The sequence below is a fragment of the Typopeltis vanoorti genome, chromosome 17 (genome assembly GCF_054136105.1).
Source record: "Typopeltis vanoorti isolate ZY-2024b chromosome 17, IOZ_Tvanoo_1.0, whole genome shotgun sequence".
NCBI classification, from domain to species: domain Eukaryota; kingdom Metazoa; phylum Arthropoda; class Arachnida; order Uropygi; family Thelyphonidae; genus Typopeltis; species Typopeltis vanoorti.
In genome coordinates, this window is record NC_143565.1 from 65,770,442 (window position 1) to 65,792,523 (window position 22,082).

Consider the following 22,082-nt stretch of genomic DNA (forward strand, 5'->3'; position numbering starts at 1 on the left):
AGAAATACTTCATGCAATTTCCACTCCTAATGGGAAATACGTTTTTTATTATTGATTGTTAATCCTGTGAATGTAAAGGTTTGTACACAGTTTCTATTATCATTCTTGGTCATAGGTGGCCAACAGGCAGGCCCGCGGCAAGATCAGAACTATATTAAATTATGTGTATTATCAATTTAGCTATTAATTTCGACCGGAGATTTTCTGGTCGATATACTAATTGTATTCATTATTTCTGATGACGGAAACAATTTGTATTCTCACGGAATCAAAATTGCTTATATATATATATATATATATATATATAATTTAATTTAATTTAATTTAATAACTTATATTTAAATAAATCAAGTATTTTATATTGTTCTCCCAGTAGTAAAATGATTTAACAAATATAGTAATTCAATACAAAAATGCTGAGTTTATTTTTATTTAAGTTCTGTCTAAAAGTGTGCGGCCCGTGACGCTACTACTCATCATATATTGGCTCTCGTATAGAATGAAGTTGGCCACGCCTGTTCTAGGTTATAGCAGAAAGATACATTTTAAAAATGTCAATTTGCATACGTCACTTTTTCATTAAAGTGGCAGGGCTTACACACACACACACACACACACACAATTCATATTGCCCTAGCCCATCAAAGACCGACTCAACAACGGAATTTGAATTATGATTAAATTCCGTGCGGAATTTTCCACTTAGTTTTATTGAATATTAGCATAGCCTTACTGTGTAACTGTTGATTCTGTCTACTTTATAACCATTTGCCTGGCAGCTTTGGATCCCACTGTGGCATGAAGTTAAATATTTTTCGGTGGTGATTTATCATTTAATAGAGAGGTAAAGTGTCTCGAGTGAAATAATAAATTATATATGTAGGTATATCAATGCATGTTCGGTCTATAGTTCATGGATTATTTCATTGGAATAATCTTCATGAGCATAAATGGTGACTCAAAGTATTCTCGAGACAGCAAAAGAAAATTCACGACTTAGTGTTTTGCTGCAATAAACTTCCGAAACAATCTGATGGAAACAGTCACTGTTTCATCACAAGAAAGTAAATTTTTTAAAACTTCTTTCTGACGTTCATGAATAATATGCATAGAAGTATTTGAGATTTTTGTTGTTATATTTTGTTCATAGTGGTCTTCATCGGTTGATGTGCTTAATAAGACTCAAGACTTTAAAAGTAGAATTGTTGGTTGTTTTTGTTTCCATTGGCCCTAATTCCACTTCATCTGAAACTACAAGTTCGTTAATTTTTTTTTTTTTTTTGCGTGAATGATCTTCAGCTTTTTAGTGGAAAGTTGGACGCCCTTTCCAGATTGTCACAATTGAAATTAACTATCAAAAATAAAATGCTATATTGATTTACAGACATAAATAGGTTATTCACTTTCACACGAACAAATACTTAAAAGTTTAATTTTAATTAGTTTTATTTCAAAATATTCATTTAATAAAATGTTCAAGAAGGAAAGCTATCGTATTGGTTTTTGGATTTTCAGTATTGAAGCCCAAATAAACATAATCGCTTGTACCAGGAAGCTATACACTGACCGCCTGTTTATTCCTTTGATTGTAACCTAGATTTTGTTTTTCTTTCTTGGCATATAAACACAGTGGCTTTATGCACTTGTTTTAACGTAAATCCAACCCCATCCCTTGCCTCATTGCATATCCTGCGGCCCTGCCGCTATGCCATTGGGATATGGACTGCTTTTCAGTTTACTGTATACTGCAATTTCCTGCATTTTTTCACTTCCATGGTCGAGTAATTTTAATGATTGCCTCTCCTAAGACTACTAGAAAACCCTTTTTTTTTAGCAGTTATTATAGGCCATTTTAAAACGAAATTCCTTTTCATGGTTAATGAAACTCATGTTCCGAAGTAGTACGACTGGGGACGATTAACTACTTAATTTAAGCTTAAATCAAGATGGACCATCTTCCCTGCTTTTGACAGGACAATCGCACATTTTAAAATCGCATACGCTGCCCAAAGGACGAACCTCAGTTTAAAGCCTAAAGGCAAATAATTAAAACGAACCCCTTCCCAATAAAGGAATTTTCCTTTTTTTTTTTTTTTGTTAATATAATCTGAGACTCTAGCTGAGGGCTATATTTTGTCGCTATTCCATCAATCCATGAGTAAAATCGTAGCATTACATTTCAGGGAAATGTAATGTAATGCTACGATTTTACTCATCCACCACACACACAGCTTGGAAAGAAGTAAACGGACACCATAGTGTGAGGAACAAACATCCATGGAGCACACTTTAATAAGAGAACCTCCTTTTGCTGCGATGACCGCAGTAATTCTACGGGGCATACTTTCCGCAAGCGTGCGATAGCGATCAATGGGAATTTCGGACCATTCTTTCTGTAGACTTGTAACTGGACTATTGTGGTACGGACGTTCCCTGACTTCACCCTACATTCCATTTCATCCCACAGATATTCACGAGGGTTGAGATCAGGGCCCGGATGTCAGTCAAGTGTGGTAACATTCATGTTTACCAACGACGCAGAAGCAGCCTTATGACACTGTGCATTGTCTTGCTGAAAGAGACAATGGTCAGTTCCGTAGAAACCCACAGAAGAAAGCATTGCATTGTTCAGAATGTCTCGGAGTTCATTCTTCGTGGCACAACAGAGGTCTGAGACCAAACCAGGAAAAACAGGACCATACAATCACACCGTCACTCCGAATTTCATACTGGGGGGTTTTACGCTCTGCTAAGAGACGTTCACCGAAAATCCGCCACACCCACACCTGTCCATTTGCTCGGTATAGGGTGCAGCGTGATTCGTCGCTCCATAACACAGCTTTCCAAGCATCCACGTCCCACCTCTGAAGGCGACGCTGCATGTTAGTTCGAATAATGTGGGGTTTGTATTGTGGTCCTACCATGGAATCCCATGTTGTGAGCGTTGGTTCGGGATGTTTTTGTGTGGATTTGTGTTCCAGTCGATGCCCGTAACTCCGTATTCAACGTGTCTGCCGGTGATTTTTACATATCCTTCGTAGCACCTTACGGTCACGTTTGGTGAGTGTAGTGGGTTGTCCATTGTGGGTGGCACTTGCAGTTGACTCCCTGCACTTCCATTGCAGTATGGTATCACTGATTGGGATGGCCCAATTTGGCAACAGTTTGCTGAACAGATAGGCATGCAACATGGCAGGGAAAGAGTCAAGCAAACCGAAGTAGGCGAGATCTCTATTCGCTTTGGGGATGAAGATGGCATGGCATTCCGTGTGGTCTTCCGGCACATTTCTGGTATCAAGGAAGGTGTTACTGCCATGAAAATAGGAAGGATGAAATTCCAGGCTTCACTATAACGTTTTGTCTGGTCGAGGCGCTTTTTTAGTTCGATTGCTTAAAGGTTGATGTTACTTCAGCCACTGTTATTAGTCGGTCGAACTTTGCCTGGGAAAGAGTCAGTGTTCCAGCAGGAGTAATCCTGGAGAGCATATATTGTTTTGATAAAGTTGAGTGTAGTATCCTCAGAAGGCTTTAAGATCGGGTGTCGTGGTGTTTGTGCACCCACCTTCATTTTGTAACAGTTCGCTCTTGTCGGAAATTGATGTAGCCCCTGTTGTAGAATGCGCCCCATCTTCCGAGCGCAGATGGAGCTCGATTTTCCTCCACTTATTTTTGTTTCTCCATTTCGACATCACGGATAATGTTTTCACATGGAAAGCCTTGGGGTTGGCTGGCAACTAACCAGCTTCTTTCCTTGTCGAGATCTGCGAAGAAAGGCACATTCTTGACCCCATTTTAATCATGATTTCTTTGATGGTAGTTTCTAGTTGTGCTCACCTGTTCCAGTCCCAGCCCAGCATTTCTCTAGTTTGAGCAGAGCTGTTGAAGCTTGGCCGAGAACAGCTATGCAAATCTGGTAACTTCCAGGGGCCTGGACCAACTTCAACGTGTTCTAGACGGTGAATGGTGAGCACAACTAGTTTGTGCTCAGACATTCTCGACTCTTGAGACAGGGGATGGTGAAAGAAGCAGGCGAGTCTTGTTGAGATTCCTTGGCCTCTCCAGGTGAAATATCCACAGTAGGGATTCTGAAACCTCCAGATATCTGTAAGTTGGGCGTTTAAGTGAATTTTTAGTTGTCTGTGGCCAGTTGCATCTGTCCTTGGATTTCTGCCTATTTTATCCATAGCCGGCTTCTCAACGCAATTGAAATCCCCCATCAATATGACATGGACTCCATAAAAGTAAGTGTCAAATGACGGAAAGAATCTAGTTCTTGATGTTGGTTCTGCTGGGGTGTAAATATGTTAAGCTTGGTGGCTACAGTTCTCCAAGGAGGGGAGGGAGGAAGGCATACTAGTATAAGTCTAGCATAAACGGCACCCGGGCTCCAGTGCCGAAACTCCAGAATGATATAACGGGGTACTTTTCTCTCAGTTCCTGCATCTCCTTGTAATGATAGAAATGCGTTTTCCTGCATCAACAAGAGATGTTGACGGTATCGTTGGTTTCCACACCTCTTGTTTAAATGGTAAACGGAGCCCTCTGGTGTTAAAAGACAATACAGAAGGTGGCGTCATTATGTTTTAAGATGTTATACCCGACCTAGGTTTTTAATCTTAGTTGTTTGTCGTATCTAATGTCGTATCCACTCGTAGGGAGAGGCGGAATATCCCCCCCCCCCTGCAGACCGGCTTCTAGTTTCGAACACGACCTCGAAAGGATTTCGAATTCACATCGACTGTTGTTGTCGGAAGTCTTGTATTCGTAGCTGTTGAATTGGGAGCCGGTATATTTCTTAACTTTGGCATTAATACTTTCTTCTCTTTGAGGAGGAGGAGTTTTGAGCTCTATTTTTGATTTGGTTTCACCCGATCTTCTGGACTGGCTTCAATGTTTCTTTTCTATTTTAGAAGCTTCTTCCTTTCTTCTTTTTGAAGGTTTCTTAGGGGGTGGTAACTGTTGTTCCCCTCTTCGACTTCTATTTCTTGTGCAGGGGGAGGGACGCTATCTACTGCAAGGAGTTTGAGGAGTTTGCCGCTGATGGCATACTGTCTTCGGTTTGTTGTTCTGAGATGTTTGCTGCCGGCTGTGTTTTTCTCTTCTCTGGATAATGGGCTGGTGGTAGTGGCCGAAGAAGAAACTTATTTCAGCGGATGTTTTTGCTGTTGTAGTAGTAGTCGGTAAAGTAGTTTTCTTCTTTATTTTACCTAAGACTGTTTTGGCAAAGGTCTTTTCCCCGGTAACTTTTTTTAGAATGTTCTGGAAACTCACTCGCGTCTCCCACAGGCTGGGAGTTTAATAGTTCAATTGGAGCCCTTGCCTGCTCTGCGAATGTGCACAGAGGACATGTGTAATTTTTGTGGTCAGTATTATTGCACTTGCGGTAGGGGTGTGGGCACTAACACATATGCCCGACTTTCACACAATTGAAGCACTTAGCTCGGCAGCAGTTGTTTCCCAGATGTTCTGTCGAGCTGCAACAAATGCACTGTCTCTGTACTCCGGTATGTTCTAGCAAACTCATACCTATTGTGAAAGTCACTTCATCGTAAGCATCATGCGAGGTCTTCCTTAGAGATGCCCTTTTTTATGTTGCTCACGTTTCCCCATTTACTAAAAGTTTGGACGAGTACGTCGTCTCCGGCCTCAAGATATCCCATAGGGAAGCGTTCTCTTTTTAATGTTCTCACATGAGAGCCTACCACAGTTGGTATAATGTGTTTCCCCTGGACGGAGAAACCCTTAAGGAGCTGCTCTCGAAGCTAAGTTTTTCATTACTATTAGAAATCGTGGGGTGAAGGAATAGATCTTGTCAACTCCTGTGGTCTGCTTTAGCACTTTCGTGAGGACTCTGAGCTTCTATCCTGGTATTTCCACTCCTAGCGTCCTGGTTCATGGTGGAATGGGGATCATCTACAGAAAAGAAAGAAAAAAGAATTATGAGTTTCACGACTCTGTGTAATCCCGTAGCGTGGGATGCGCTACCAACAAAGTTCAGTAAAATTAATCTAAAGATAAACAACGTTACTAATTTCGTAAATATCCAATGATCAAACCTGTCTACAAAATATTAAACTATCCCGGCTTTTTCCAGCAGCCATTTCACCAGGACACATTTGCATTGACTTGGGAGCAATATATTCCTGCAATTTATACCGGTTACAAACATGTGACTCGTTACATAGCACGATGCACCTCTCCCTTGGGAGTGCCCGTTAACTTCTTTTCACGGTGTGTGTGTGTATCAGTAGCGCACTTAGGATTCAATCTTGGGGGGGGGGGGAGTTGAGTAGACGATTTGAAAATACACACTACGCACCGCATATGACTTATGACTGAGCATCTGCAATGATCGCTAAGTTATAAGTAGTATAGAAATAGAAGACACGACATAACATAAATTAAAAAAATAATTTTAATTAGGAAAAGGTTTTTGGAAATTTTTCTTGTGTTTTTTTCCCCTTTATCTTCGGGGGATAGGGGACCTTCCCCCCCCCTTCTGGATGCGCCACTGGTGTGTGTGTGTGTAGTTCCTGCACACGTAAAGAGATTAATGAGTTGCATAATACTGAATCTCCTCGTGTTATTAGAGAAAAACTAAATCTTGTGTGTTGAGGAGAAATCTCTCTATATATAGGCACTTGCAAGTTAGCTGTTCTCATACTGAGGTGACGAGGGTTTTCTCGTGCAAAACAGGCAAATCGCCAGGGAATTTGCACTATTAAGAAGTAAAAATAATATGTAGTGGGTGATAGATGGTGCAGTATAAACGGTGAATTCAATGGAATGGCTTCCCGCGATGCATCCATGGAAGTGTTAAATATTTTGTATCCAACTTGTCAGTACAGTGGGTTCCTTGTGCAAGTAGTGTACAGGGATCCTACTTGAAAATCTTGCAGCATGTGCCGAGAAATTGCAGTTATCCAGAAGTCTCTTCACTCTTTCCCCACTTAATGTGACAGACGAATAGCCCTGTGACTTCCAAGTAATTTGTCTTCATATAACCTACTTAGATGCTACAATAACGTGGCTAATCCTGTCTGCTGTGCTTGTTGTTCTACCAGTTTGATTTATTTTGTGGGAAGGGGGGAAAAATGACCTTAAAAAGCTCGCGTATAAACTTGGTTAGCTTACCTTCAGTTAAATCTGTTACGAGGGTTTCAAAATTTAGACAGAATTCTAACCGAGGACTTTCATAATGGTCGTCACTGACCGAATTCTTACGAAGAACAGAAAATTACTGAAATTTGAGTTTTTCTAGATGCTATTTTACTTTGTGGTGGGGATAGATGGTTGCTAATTTTTTTATTGTTGTTTTTTCACGTATTGTGGGGATGCGCACTATTCTTGTATATATCTTGTTGCTTAAAAGGTGGAACTAATTTTATTGCAAATATTATTTTATTGTTTTTGTTGTTGTTGTTGTTAGAGGACAGTCAACGTCATGGGAATAAGAGCGCCACTTCCTGTGACCTATAATAACGTGATTTCCGCTCTCCTGTTAGCCGGTGTCATATGGCGGCGGTATAATTTTTTCCTTCCCAAAATTGGTGTTTTTCATCCCGCAGAATACGGTTGAAGAACACATGCAATACAGACATAAATACACTTGGCCTCATGCCTTAGTTGCTTCGTCTAATTCCAAAACAACAACATCGGCGCATCCGTCAAGGATGCGGAGATAGTTTAGAATTTATAAAGTCTGGCGAGTATATAGCTTTAATACTCATTCAAGATGTTAATATTTTACATTGTTATTAAAGGCGAGCGACAGACTTGCGAATAGCAAATTGCACGTGGAATTTATTGCATACTACTCATCCGACTGCACAGGGGCCATGCATACATGTACAATCGGATGAGTATAGCCATCAATTCTGGTTTACACCGTTAGCATACGTGTCACCAACAGCTGCCAATAAAATTAGTCGTCCTACATATTTTGTGTATTTCTAATAAGTGACTTTTAACGACTCAAATGACAGCGCCGACTGGATGATATGGTTACGTAACAGCGTGGCACTGTAGGTTATGATTTCGAAGGAAATAAGTAAAAAATGAAGGTAACCTCAACTAAGTATCCATTCTTTGGAAAAGCCAAAGGTTAATTCGATCATTGTTCCCATAAGAAAGAGTGGAACAGTTGCGAAACCTCAAGTTTAACCTTATCTCTTCCGTTCTGATTGCATGGTATAGTTCCGGAAAAATGTAACTATCTGTGACCTCCGTTTCCGTTCCGCCCAATTTTATGCACGCAATGTGTGTATTAAGAATAAATGACATCATAGTTATCCACATATTTCCTGCAGTTACCAATCCGTGTTGCGCCAAGTGGAAACTCAGCTTTGTATATCGTGTTTATTTCTACTTCAACGCTAATATCACAAAAGTGCTCTTCTATCTATCTTTCTTTCTTTTCATGAGTTAAATGGTATGTCGTCTTTTAAGGTCACCCACGTACGAATAGAATTCAGGCTTGCTAAAAGGATGAAGTTTTATTACTTTGATTTTCAACTTTATTTGTTTTATGTCTTTTGCTTACAGCTATTACTGCGTACGAGACTTACTCGTACACAGATTAAGTCTTAATAAGTCTCGTACTTATTATCTGAAATTGGACCTGCATATTCTTCAAATAGTCGGAGAAAAACACGCAACTTAATCCGGCAATTTATCCTTGCAAGTATACCCGGAGGTCTGAGATGCTACTGAAATTGATTTAGGTCGTTTCACGCACAGCAGAGGATGATCTAAAATCAGCCAGAAGGCATTTCGATCTGTGGCAACTTAATCTTCCTTTTAAGTGGCACTACCGTAGTTTCCTTAGTAACTTTAGCGTATCCTCCAACATAGGCGATCAACATGTTTTGAGGAGTGACTAAACATATGCAGGATTCACAGTAGTGACTCCGTGCATTATTGACATTTAGCAGATTTGTATGACTTGAACTCGAAGTGACAGACCATGCTGAACTAAAGAACAAACTTTATCCCTTCCCTTACTTGATAATAATGACTGATGTCCACTGGAATTAGGAACAGAAATCCTTGAATTTTCCCAACATTTCTGGAATTCGAGGATGTTCTGTAAACTGAAAAGTGAACAGGATGGACGAATCTATTCTGAGTGTGTCATGAACAAATTTGCAGTGTGAAGGTCACCAAATTTTAACTTCGATGGTTCGCCTAGGATTTTCTCCGAAATTATGAAGAATTAATCGTCAATTTGCTCGCTGATCCTACTATTTAATTCGGCTTAAATAATACATTAAAACAAAAATTCTTTTCCAAAAAAAAAAAAAAAGAGATGTTTGATATTCCTTCCCTCCCTCCTCAAATATGGAGTGCCAGAAATCTTAACTGCTTATTTCTAGTTGACAGAAACAGTTGGTGAAATCTTCTACTGTTATGCTCCGTCCACGATAGTCTGATATGCCGCATTCCGATATCTTTTCCGCGACTCCTGTCTGTACCGCCCCACTTTTGATCATCTGTTAGTGCACGATTTTTATGACTCAACGGCTTTTGCATCATCAATCTGCCTCTGTCATTGGACAGGACAAGATCGTTTGAACTGCGGCCGAAGCAACTAAGTATGAGACCAGTGTGTTATATCTGTTAGTTGTGTGCGTTTTTCTAGAAGGTTTGCCTGCTCTGCGCGATGAAAAATCTGAGTTTGCTGTTTTAACTCACAATTTAGGATAAATTCTGAAAACTTGCGTATAATTCTGAAAGCCACGAGTACAAATTAGGTTCTCCAAAACATCTGTAATTAGGCCTATTTAGAGGCATGGTAAAAGTAATAATAAAAAACAAGATAGGAAAGAAAATTCAAAACTGGACTGCCTTTTTTTGCCAAAGCCGTTCAAACCATTATACTGTATTTGTACTTGTATATGCAAAGAGAACATGCTGAAAACCTCACTATACGAGATTTTCACGAATAGCAGATTACAGCTCACCTATAACCCTCCAAAGGCATTTCCTGGGAACGCGAATGATTTCAACATAACTCGGTTTGTGTATAAAATTTACGATTTCTATTTTATTCTTAAAATATATGTCGTATAACCCAAATACCCAAATTTTCACATTGCGGAAATATTTTTAAAGTCTCTGGTGTTTTATATCGCAGATGTGCCCTTCGGGAAAGACGTTGTTTCGAATCCATCTAAAACGCGAAGTACTATACTTTTTTTTTTTTTTTTTTGTCTATTGCTATTTTAACGGTCGGAGTCACAATACATGTATTTCCTAGTACTCTGTTGAAGCTGTTAATAATTAGAGTGACAGCCATTAAGCAGTACTAAGCGGGTCGGGGATTACAGATTACTGCCTTAATTGTTTGTTAAAAGGCATAACATGAAATAATATAATCTCCGCAGTCACGTTTTAATAAATTGCGGTATGTTTATTTCGAACTATTCCAATTACTCAATCCCTGCTACCAATCCCACCCAGGAATGAGAAATGATATCCTTAATAACATATTATTGCCAATAGGTTAAGGATTAGATAATCTGAAAACTGGTAAAGAAACAGTACTTTTTCGAGCTCCTTCAAATCTTCGGCAATGGTGGTTCGAAGTTTTATTGATATAGATATCCACCAGAAATGCTCCTAATTGATCACATTTAAATGATTCATTTTTTTTTTTTTTTATTAAATGCTCTGAGTGGAGGTGTAGTGAAAACATCAGGCTTCAAATATAAATAACTTGCACCGATCTCAAGCAAAAACTGCGTGAGAATAATATATTCCATTCAGTTCATTTAGATAAAAGTTAAATAATGCAAAACTACAAAATGAAATGGTTTAATTTCGTAGCTCATGCACAACGAAGGCCAACATTCCTGAGTGTCAGAGATCATGTAATTGCTTTCACATTTTCACTACTGGAGACGTTTATTCCTGCTTTCGCTTCTTGACAGTGTGACATACATTTTAGCTGTTGATGAATGAAATGCTGATAAAGCCAAGCAGTGGAAGATAGTTTCGTAGATCTATACTGCACTCTCAAAATATTTGGAAATAATTGTTTTATAAAAAAGAAAATGAACATGTTGTCTAACCTTGGCCTTAATAATTCTCATCGTTTTCCGAAAATTTCTACCACTGTATGAGAGTAACAGATTTTTCTGTTTTTCTTAGTGACAGATCTTTGCTCATTAAAAAGTCATGTTGGTCACATTCTGCTAATCTAGCCTTTCAGCGTGTTCAGAACATAACCAAATTAGGAAATATTGCCCTTTTGATCAGTGCCTCGCCGTGGGTAGGAGGCGCCCTTGTGCAAAACTTTTTTCAGCGCCCCCCATAAAATAAGTTCCATGAAAAATTTTACTTTGTTAAAAGTACAAAACAGTTTATACGCATATAAATAAAAATAAATTTTATTTAACAGTAGAACATCGTAATCACTGAAATTCAGTAATAAGGAATTTTTAATAATTAAAATTTTCAAAAATGCTTATTCCTTAATATATAAATACAACAGAATATATATATATATATATATATATATAATTCCTTTTATTTTAATATAAAAAGAAATACTACATAACAAAGATAATTTGAAGATATGCTTTTAACTATATAACAATTAGTATAAATGTAGATTTATTATACATATTTATCCTCTTGCTTTAGCCGCTACAAAATTTTTAATAATATCTTTAATGTCTAATGAATCCATAATATTATTTTCAATTGATAAATCCGTTAGACGCTCTCCAGACATTGTTGACCGCAAATAATTTTTTATTAGTTTCAGTTTTGAAAAACTTATTTCCGCTGATGCTACGGATATTGGTAATGTTAAATAAATACGCATCACAATCGCAGTATTCGGAAACGTGTCAGTTAATTTATCTTCGTATATATATATATATATATATATAATTTAAAATATCCTGAGGAGCCTACTATTTTTTAATAAAACATTGCAAAGTTTTTAATTCCTCAAATAAAGTCATCCCATCAATATCGCGATTGTCGGAATCTTGATAGTCGCTCAGTTTTAAGTGCAAATCTTTACAATGTTTCATAAAATCTTCATCGCTCCAATATTTTAATTTGCTAATGTCTCTTATAACTTTAAAGTCCTCGCTATGTTGTTTTAAGAGTACGAATCTTTCGTGACTGAAGTTATTGTCGTGTCTAAAATCGCGAAGAAAAAATTTATTTTAAAATTTTGTTATGCTTTGTCTTATCTGATGCTTCCTAACCAAACATTTTTGTTCTTTTGCGAATGTCTGGAAAAATAGGATCAATATTAAGATCGTTTGCTACTTCTTTTGCAGTTCTAATAATATTCTCAAAATATTGGTCTGTTCGGCGAGTATTTAATTCTTGTATAACATAATCAAGATTTTCTGTAATTTTTCCTATATCAAATGTCGGATTCTGCATTATTTTGCTTGCAACATTTACGAGACTTAAGATTTCGTACCAAACGCGAACAGAGCAAATAAATTTAAACGAATAAATCTTTGAAATTAAGTTGTCTGCCTGAACTCTAGAATCGACATCTTTTAGTTTTCATCTTCCGTAATATCAAAAAGAGCATGGTAAATTTCCTTGATATTATTTTTAAGTGGCTTTATGCTTATACTTTACTTTCCCACCTAGTAGCAGAAAGTGGTTTCAAATTTAAAACACGAATATGTTTTTTTAATATAGCCCAAAGCTTCGCAGATATTGAAAAATAATTATATAATTCCTGTATTACCCCCAAAAAATTTATAGTTTCACAGGATATCTTAGCTGCATCATTAACTACCAAATTTAATGAATGAGCAGCACACGGAATAGAAAAAAGTCCCTTGAATTTATTTCAAGGATTTTTTTCTGCAGTCCATTATGTTTGCCTCGCATATTTGAACCGTTATCATAAGCTTGGCCGCTTAAATCCGAAATGTTAATATTCAATAATTTTAAATAATTTTTTATAAATTGAAATAGTCCTTGCCCAGTGGTATCTTCTACAGATTGAAAACCCAAAAAATGTTCATGAATTTCTGCTATATTTGTATCTTTATTTTGATTAACAAATCTAATAACAATAGATAATTGTTTTGTGTGGCTTATATCCGGAGTAGTGTCAAGAATTAATGAATAATATTTCACCTCTTTAACCATTTCTAAAATTTTTTGTTTTATAGCTTCAGAAATTATACGGATGATTTCATTTTGTATTTTATCACCTAAGTAATGAGCAATGTTCCTTTTTTGTGATGTTTGGATGCGATGCAAGTGTTCTGCCATTATCGAATCAAATTTAGCGACAGTTTCCACTAACTTTAAAAATTTGCCGTTATCATTTTCAAAACGTTTTTGTGAAGAACCTCTAAAAGCTATACACTGTCTTGATGAATATTGTATTATGTAGATTAAACGTTCTATAACAGATTGCCAATATTTTTTCTCAGTTTCGTATAATCTTTGTTGTGTGCAATCAATAATGCATTTCTTAATCAACGACATTTTAAGTTCGCTGTATTTTGAAAAGTTTTTAATGTGCGCGGAACTTGTCTCGTGTATTTTTAGTATATGACTCAAATGTTGCCAATCGTTACAACCAGATTCGTTAGGAAGTTGGGAATTTTGACTACCAAATATTTTGCAATAATAACAGAAAAACGAATTTCGCGATTCTGAATAAACTAAATAACTTCGTAAAAGTTTTTCTCTATTTACTAAAGTTCGATAATAGTATGAATCGGAAAACTTGCGGCCAGATTAATCTTTGGGAAATTCTGTATTAACTACTTGATGCGGGTAATGCTCAACTAAACAATCTCTAACTCTGGTAGTTATATGATTCGGCCAAGTACCTGGATCATTAACATTAAAATTTAAAGTAAAATTTGAAGTTTCGTGTTTGGCTGAATCGGAATCCAATATTTCTTCTGCTGCAACTTCTGTAGACAGTCCAGTCAAGCCAGTTTCATTTTCGCATGTAACATTTGTTTCTTCATAGTTATCTTGTGTCCTCTCTTTTTCTGTAGTAGAGCTACACGGAGTACTTTCTTCGTCAGAACTTTCTGTTCTTCGTTTTTTATGTGGTCCTGAAGTTAAAAATTTATTCAGCGATCCAGCCAGTTTATGTTCCAGTTGTACTCGTTGCAATTGTCTTTTCCTGTTTTGTGCACCAGATAACTTCTTTGGCTTTTTTTCTGACATCTAGGGGTTAACACACTTGGTTAGAACTTTAAAATAAGAAGAGCGTTAAAAGTTGTCCACAAAAATAAATAATAATTTCTGAAATTTTCCCTTAAACTTATTTTTTAACCCCTTAACCGACTATTATTTTTAAGGTGAATGGTCCAAGACTGACTATTTTCTTTTTATTACAGAATTTGATTTTTCAGATGTTTCTAATAATAAATATGCTTACATTTTAGGTATTTTTGGAAAATTAACATGTAGAGATATTAGCAACTGATTGGTTTCTCAGTGATATTTATTTAATATTTTTTGCATTCTGGTAATTGTTTAATAATTAAGAAATTTCTAGAATATTAAAATTATTTATTAAAGAAATTAGTAAAAGAACCCCAACCCCAATGTCTTCCAACCAGAACAAGAACAAATATATAAATAAATCTCTTATTGAAAATTATTTATTTTCTAGATCTACCCAACATAACATAAAAATCTCTTGTTTTCAAAATAAGATAATTAACTAAAATGAAACAATTTAACTGATTTTCAAACTTAGCAAAAATATAATTGATGTACTTACTTTACGTGAATAATAATCCAAATTCACAAAAAATTTACTAAACAACAATAAATATATTTTATAAAACAAAAGGCAACTGCACAGTAACACTGTTACTGTAACGCACAAAATGAAATGATGCAAAAATACACCAAAAAAGTATCAAGAAAGGGCCAATTGCAGTATGTGTAAACAAACTTAGATCATCTAAAGCAGTGCTTCCCAAACTTCTGGATGTCAGGGCCCCCTTTGCAAAAATTAAAATATTTCACGGCCCCCCTCGAAAAAAATCGTAATAGAGAGATATATTATTATAATATTTATTGTATTTATATTCAATACAAAACATACACAGCGAATATTGCAAAAATCAAATGCATATATTACATTTTTTGCCTCTTACCGTTTGGTTCTGAAGACAATGCGGGCTGTTCTGGTAAAATATGAAATACTGTCCTTTTTTTTTGAGTCTGTTTCTGCTTCTTCTGATTGTTGCGGGAATTTTTTTTTATTTTTTATCAGCCACTTATCCATCTCAGTGTTAAATTTTTTAACATAGAATAGATCAAATAATATCACCACTTACCGATAGTGGCACACCACAGACTGATAACATGAAATTAGTGAATATTACCTGAATAAGGGAATCCCCGGACCAGGAACATTTTTCTGTTTTGTGACTTTTCTCCCTTTACGGTAATTAAGCGTAACGCGAAACAGACAGCAAAGGCAGGTTATTAAAACGTGCATATGATTGGTGCAGTATTAACAAAAGATGGCGCAACCGAAAGATAAAAGCATAGCTGACAATTGAGTTGAAATGCTAACTCTCTTCAACTGAATTCCATATGTGAAACTGCCATAACATTCATTATATATATATATTACTTAGTTTTAACACTTTAACGAATTTTAACACGTTCGGTTGAATTTTATTGCTGCCTTGGGAAATCGAACTCGCACACATCTAATTAATAACAATAGTTTTTAGTTAGATACCGTGTTTGCCCATGCAACATATGGTTTTGTTTCAGTCTATACAGCATAGTTTCTGTATGAGGGGACATGTGATTCATTAATTCGTGTGTTTTTATCCCAGTTGTCTCTAATTGCACTATTTGTTGAGAAATATATTACACAGACTCCTCATACGTTATTCACTGGCATAATAAAAGTACTTGTTTTTATTGCCTCTGCAGTATAGTGGCTATTAGGGAGGGGTGTTGTTTACCAATGCAAGCGAGTTACTATCTCTCCACATGAACTTGTTTAAGCTTTTTTTCATGTGTGAAGTATATGCGAAACTTTTATTGGTAACAGAAAACTATCTCGCATGACAATAATATAAAACGAGTTTTGATATGTATATAAAGTCAATATCAACAGTCCCTGATTACGAACGCGTTATGAAAGGGACAGGAAGATTTGGAGCTTCCCTGGAGAGCATTAGAAGTAAATACAATTAACCACTGCTTTGAAATGAAACATATGAATAAGCAATATTTACTAATATTCATGAAGCGCCGAAAAATGCAGGAAGCAAAGTTTGTGAACCAACACCAATGTGTGCATTTTTCCGTTAAAATATAAAAAATAATAAAAAAGAAATAATAAATAATAAAAGTTGAATACGTTTCTTTTAAAATAAAAAAAAATCTACTTAGTCTTAAAACATTTTAAATTTGTTTTCATTATATCACGGCCCCTAAGGGGGCCGCGGCCCACAGTTTGGGAAGCGCTGATCTAAAGACTTTTATAGCTCATAAATAACCTATATTTATTAATTTAATTCGAGCCGCGTCAGCCTGACGCGCCGATAGTCTACTCCGCATATATTTTTAGCTGTGGTACCTCAGCTGATTAATATGTTTATAATTTATAAACTATTATCTTTAAAATTTTATTTGTCTATCAAAAATTCAAAAATTGTGCAAAGTCACTTAAACACAGAATACACAATACACTCAATACGTTTCACATTCAAAATTGAAATGACGCTGAAAAAAATGTAATAAGTGCATATTTGGACAGACGCTATTTCGTCTATCCAAATTCGAACCGAAACTTAAGAAAACGAACATGTTTCAGACTAAATATTTTTGGATAGATCAGTGTTTCTGAAATTTCAGATGTCCGTGTACCCCTCTTTAATTTTCATTATTACCAAGTACCTTTTCAAAATAATAATAATAATAAATAAATAAAAATATATTTCAGTGTAAATGTCTGTTTTATTTGAATTTAGATGTACATTTAAACAAAAAAAAAGATTTATTTTTAATAGAACAAAATTTATAAAGATACTATACATTTTTACTTAATATAAATAATTTATCATCAATGAGAGGAGTGAAATTGCTTATTTCTATATCTGCTATATTGCTCTCTTTTGTGCGTTTTATAAATCCAGTCTTTAATGAATGATCCATATTTCACAATTTGAAAGCTAAAAAAATTACCGTATTTACTCGAATATAACTCGCACTTTTATCCCAAAATTAAAGCTAAAAAATCGTGCTGCGAGATATATGCGGGGATTTTCGGAAAGTAAAGTTTTCAGAAACAAAAACTGAAAATTGGCATGGCTTACCAAGAAGCTTCTATTCTCCATCACTTCTTCTGTCCTCCAGAGCGGTTTCCTTGTGTTTAATCAAAGTTATCTACCGAAATAGAGTCATCTTCTTTCACATTATATCAAGCAAAAATTCCCAGTAATTAAGACTTGAGATATGTAATGAACAATCCTTGACAAATTACTAATGAGAAGTGAAAGATGTGCGCGATTTAGGCCAGTAGAGAAAAAGCAACTATTAAGAAGTGCATATGATTGGTGCGATATTAACAAAAGATCGCCCGACCCAAACAAAACAAGCTGACAATTGAATTGAAATGCTAATTCTCTTAAACCTATTTCTATAATATCTGAAATGCATTCACTATATATTTCTTAGTTTAACACGTTCTTGACGTGGGGGGTAGTGTCAAGCAAAACCATATGTTGCATCTGCACATATGTGCAGATGCAACATATGGTTTTGTTTCTGTTAGAGGGAAGATGTGATTCATTAGTTAGTGTTTATATTCCCAGTTGTCTGTAATTGCACTATTTGTTGAGAAATATATTACACAGTCTGCAAATGTCTGTGAACCTTATCCAGTGACATGATAAAACTAATTGGTTTTCCTGTTTCTGCAGTATAATGGCTGTTGGGGATGGCATATTGTTTACTGCAGGGAGTGAATTATCGCTTCAATGTGAAATTCGGGGCGATAGAGACTTGCAATTTGAGTAGGAGAATTCATGCATAATATAATTTAATATATATATATATATATATATATATATATATATAGACTATAAAAGTTTATGAAATTCACATCGTATGATAGTTTATGGGTTGATTCCTTAAGTATCTAATAAGTTGGTTCAAAAATGTTTAGTTTTAGTATGTATGACTATAATTTTTTTATTAATAAAATATAATAAGCACATATTTAACTGTCAAAAATGGCGCCTTTTTTATTTGGTAAACTAAACGCTGTATTTTTGTAAAATATCTTGTTGCCGTAATATGGCTGAACTATTAAACAGCGCCATGAGGCAGGCTGCCTCTATGCTACATCCTGTCGATGGTACTGGGCAAAGCACAGCATAAGAATGAATTCACGGTCTGTCTTAAACTAACAATTTCCACTAAAAATATAATAAACAATCCAGAATATTTATAAAATTTTTGCTGAGTCGATACTTACTCTGTGAAATAAAATCTTTGGTAATATTGATAACGTTTCACTTCAAACAAATTATAATAAAACTGGTGATGTATTAAGTTAAACATGTTGTTAGCTCAGTGGATGTGGCGTTTGCACACCACGGGCTTGGCCACACGAAGGAAGACTTGGTTTCGAGTCTAGTCGGCGACTAGAGGAAATTTTTCTAAGCCTTTTTTCGACCAGTTCCCGAATTAGTCGATCTCTGGCACGGGCAAGTGGTTTTTTTTCTCCCGGATACTCGGGTTTTTCGTCCCGTAAACTCAAGAAAATCGACCGTAGAACCCACATTATTTCAGACATTAAATATATTGTGTTAGGGTTAGGGACCATGAGATGGCGGCACATTTCAGCCGTCTCTCTTCACTGTGTACCGCTTAATTAGTGATAGCCTTGGGGCTATCTATCTCTGATTGGTACCAGTGGAGATTGAACTGCCCACTCAGTCTCCAAAAGTTAGATTGGGCTAAATGGCCTCGCCTACTCCCGTATACGGGAATAAAAAGGTGTTAGCTGATTTTTTTTATGTTGTTAGATTATTAAGAATTCATAATAATTTGACTGATTTAATATTTCATTTTTATTGCATTAACTATAATTTGTAATTGTGTAATTTATATAGTACGATATAATTCAAGATTAAGAAAATTTATATATATTTTTATTATTTCCCGTGGTGAAAAATCGTCCCTATCTTCAAGTGCCCTTGTGCGGCGCACAACCGCACGGCGCGGCCCTGCTTTTGATGCATAAATATGCAATGCATCAGAATACAACGGAACTTTCGGATTTCTGTAAACGGCACCCACAGATTCAAGTAATGAGTCTGCTACACTTCATTGTTGGATTGAAACATTCTGATAGATCATTTCTAGTGTGAATTGCATGATCTGTGAACACTGAACTAGCATTTTGATCTCGCATGCACAAATACATTCATGGGCCTCCAATATTTCCCATCTGAACGTACAGTTCCATAATCGCTCATCTTCACTTCCATATCACTACTTATGCTCTTTTTCTTTACCTTAGTACTATCTGATGGATATAATATCAGACTATTATTACCCCTCTGTCTGTATAAAATACGACAGCAACAAAGTATGATCTGTTTTATCTCAGCATGCTCTTTTTGCATATATGACTACAAATATAGTATAGTGGTTTGAACAGCTTTGGCAAAAAGCCAGTTTTGAATTTTCTTTCCTATCTCGATTTTTATTATTACCATGCCACCATGCCTTTAAATAGGCCTAATTACAGATGGTTTTGGGGAACCTAATTTGTACTCGTGACTTTCAGAAATATATGCAAGTTTTCAGAATTTATCCTAAATTGTGAGTTAAAACTTGTCAGTTCGAATTTTCACACTGGGGAATATAGGATAGCGCAAGGCTGCCCGAAGAAAAGGTCGCTGCAGTTCGATTTTAGTCACCAATTAGAGAAAAACATTTTCTAGGCTGTGTGTATGTAAATCGACCGTAGAACTCGCACCATTAGAAACAGTAAATACGAGTATTAAAATTTAGTACACGATATGGCAACAGTTGGTTACCGTACTTTCTCTCTGAAAAACATTGAGAGCATGAGCTCGGTATCACTGCAAGGCTGAAGGACGGTGAGTGATGGCTTACCCATCTTCAGAAAGTTAGGACTAAAGGAACTGCATTCTCGTTGGATAATTTAATAATATATTTAATTATGTCATGTTATTTACGAAGGTATGTTGATAAGTAACAAACTCTCTTTGGTTTCTCTTGTCTAAAAATGATGGCATCGAATCTTTCTTACTAAATTTAAGCAGTTCATTGCAAATACTGGCCTGGTTGGCTGAGTAGTTGATCTGTTGTGACTCCAACAAACTGCGAGTTCCCATTCCACCGTGGGGATGGATATTTCATGAATGTCATCGGGTAGAATGAATATCATCGTCCGGTTCGAGACGATCATCACTTTACCTATTAGAAGAACAAAGCAGCTTGGAAAAAATGTCAATTTTGGTTTCTGGAGTAAGATTTTCGAACTTGCTTAGTCCACCCACTGCACTAATGTACTGTAGATTTACCGCCGTTTAGAGGGTGGAATTCTCATTAAAAAAAAAGGTAAATGGATACCTTGCTGGCTTCATATTGCCGCAGGTTGCTGAGAATTTTTGGAATTAGCTATATTTGAGCTACTTGGTTCCTTCTGTAGATATAATATTCGTGTTTGGGTTTTCAGACTTTGATTGCTTCATTAAGTTGTTGTTTGACGTTCTTTACGATATCTTTTATACATGAATTTAAAAAAATCTGTCTTTTTTGTCGTTGGATTTATTCTGTATATTTTTCTCGGTACAATATAATAGTTTCGTTTGTTAGATAACGTCATAAAACGGATATTATCAAGAACGGAATATGTTGGCTAAACATTCTGCGTTCGAATTCAGTTTGTGCCAAAATAACGTGCCCAGCGCTTTTTGCACTGCGCACACCAAAAGGTCTGGTGAGAAATAAGAGCAGAAAGCATCATAGAAAGTAATCAGTTTTAAATTGTGTATTTCAGTCTGCTTTCATACGGTCATCCAAGTTTTTACTAAGTAAATATTTGAGTGGCTATTACTGATGAGCGTCTGTATTTGATAGATCGTAAGTTGACGTAATCAATGCATGATTTTGATTGCAATATCTGTTGTCTTGTTGGAGAACGTATGCAGGTGTTAGGCTAATGGTTGGACTAACTTAGAATGTTGAAATAGGTATGTGTTTCGGAAGCTAAAATGAGTGCTTAAGTTGAAGTCTCCACAGTGGCGTAGCTAGGTGAGGGCGGAGTGGGAGGTCCGTCCCGTGCGGCACTTTTCACGTGAGACACAATTTTATTTTTCAACGATTCTTTTATTTATGTTAACTTAGTAATTTTTATTACATTACTAATAATTAGTTTTAGCAACTATACTTAAAACTAAATTAAATGCAACATACTGTTTTAATTTATTTCGCTATATACATCGTTTTGACTTTTTGTAGTATTTTTGATGTGTATTGAGAGAGGCGGAAAACACAGGAATCGCCCCGGGCGACAAAAGCTCTAGCTACGCCACTGAGTCTGTAATTCAAATGAGACGATCTGTAGTATGTTTTTGTTATCTTGTTACTTGTTTCCAGTTAACGCAAACCATTCGAGTATGTGTTGGGTTATTTAAATAATGTTAATACGATTGCAGTTTATGCCTTGAAATATTATTGCAGAGAAAGAGGGAAAGCACTCAAATATTACAGAATTGAAACTCAAGCTATTTAAGGAGAATGATCGTTTTTATTTAGATGCTCAGTGCGAGCACTGTTGATTACTCCACAGATGTCATAACGGATAGTAACTTCATAAATTTAGTTTAATCCTTTATCCAAGTGTGAGCAAACAAAGTTTGCGCTTGAAAATATCTTCAGGACTGAATATGGTGTTGTACTTAAATCTTAAAAGTTCATTACTTTTTCCTAAAGAAATGTTAACTTTGATAAAGAGCCAAGAGGCTATTTTTTTCTGCCAGTGTAAAAAAAAAAAGAAAAAAAAAGCCTCTTGGCTCTTTATCATAGTAATAATATAATAATAT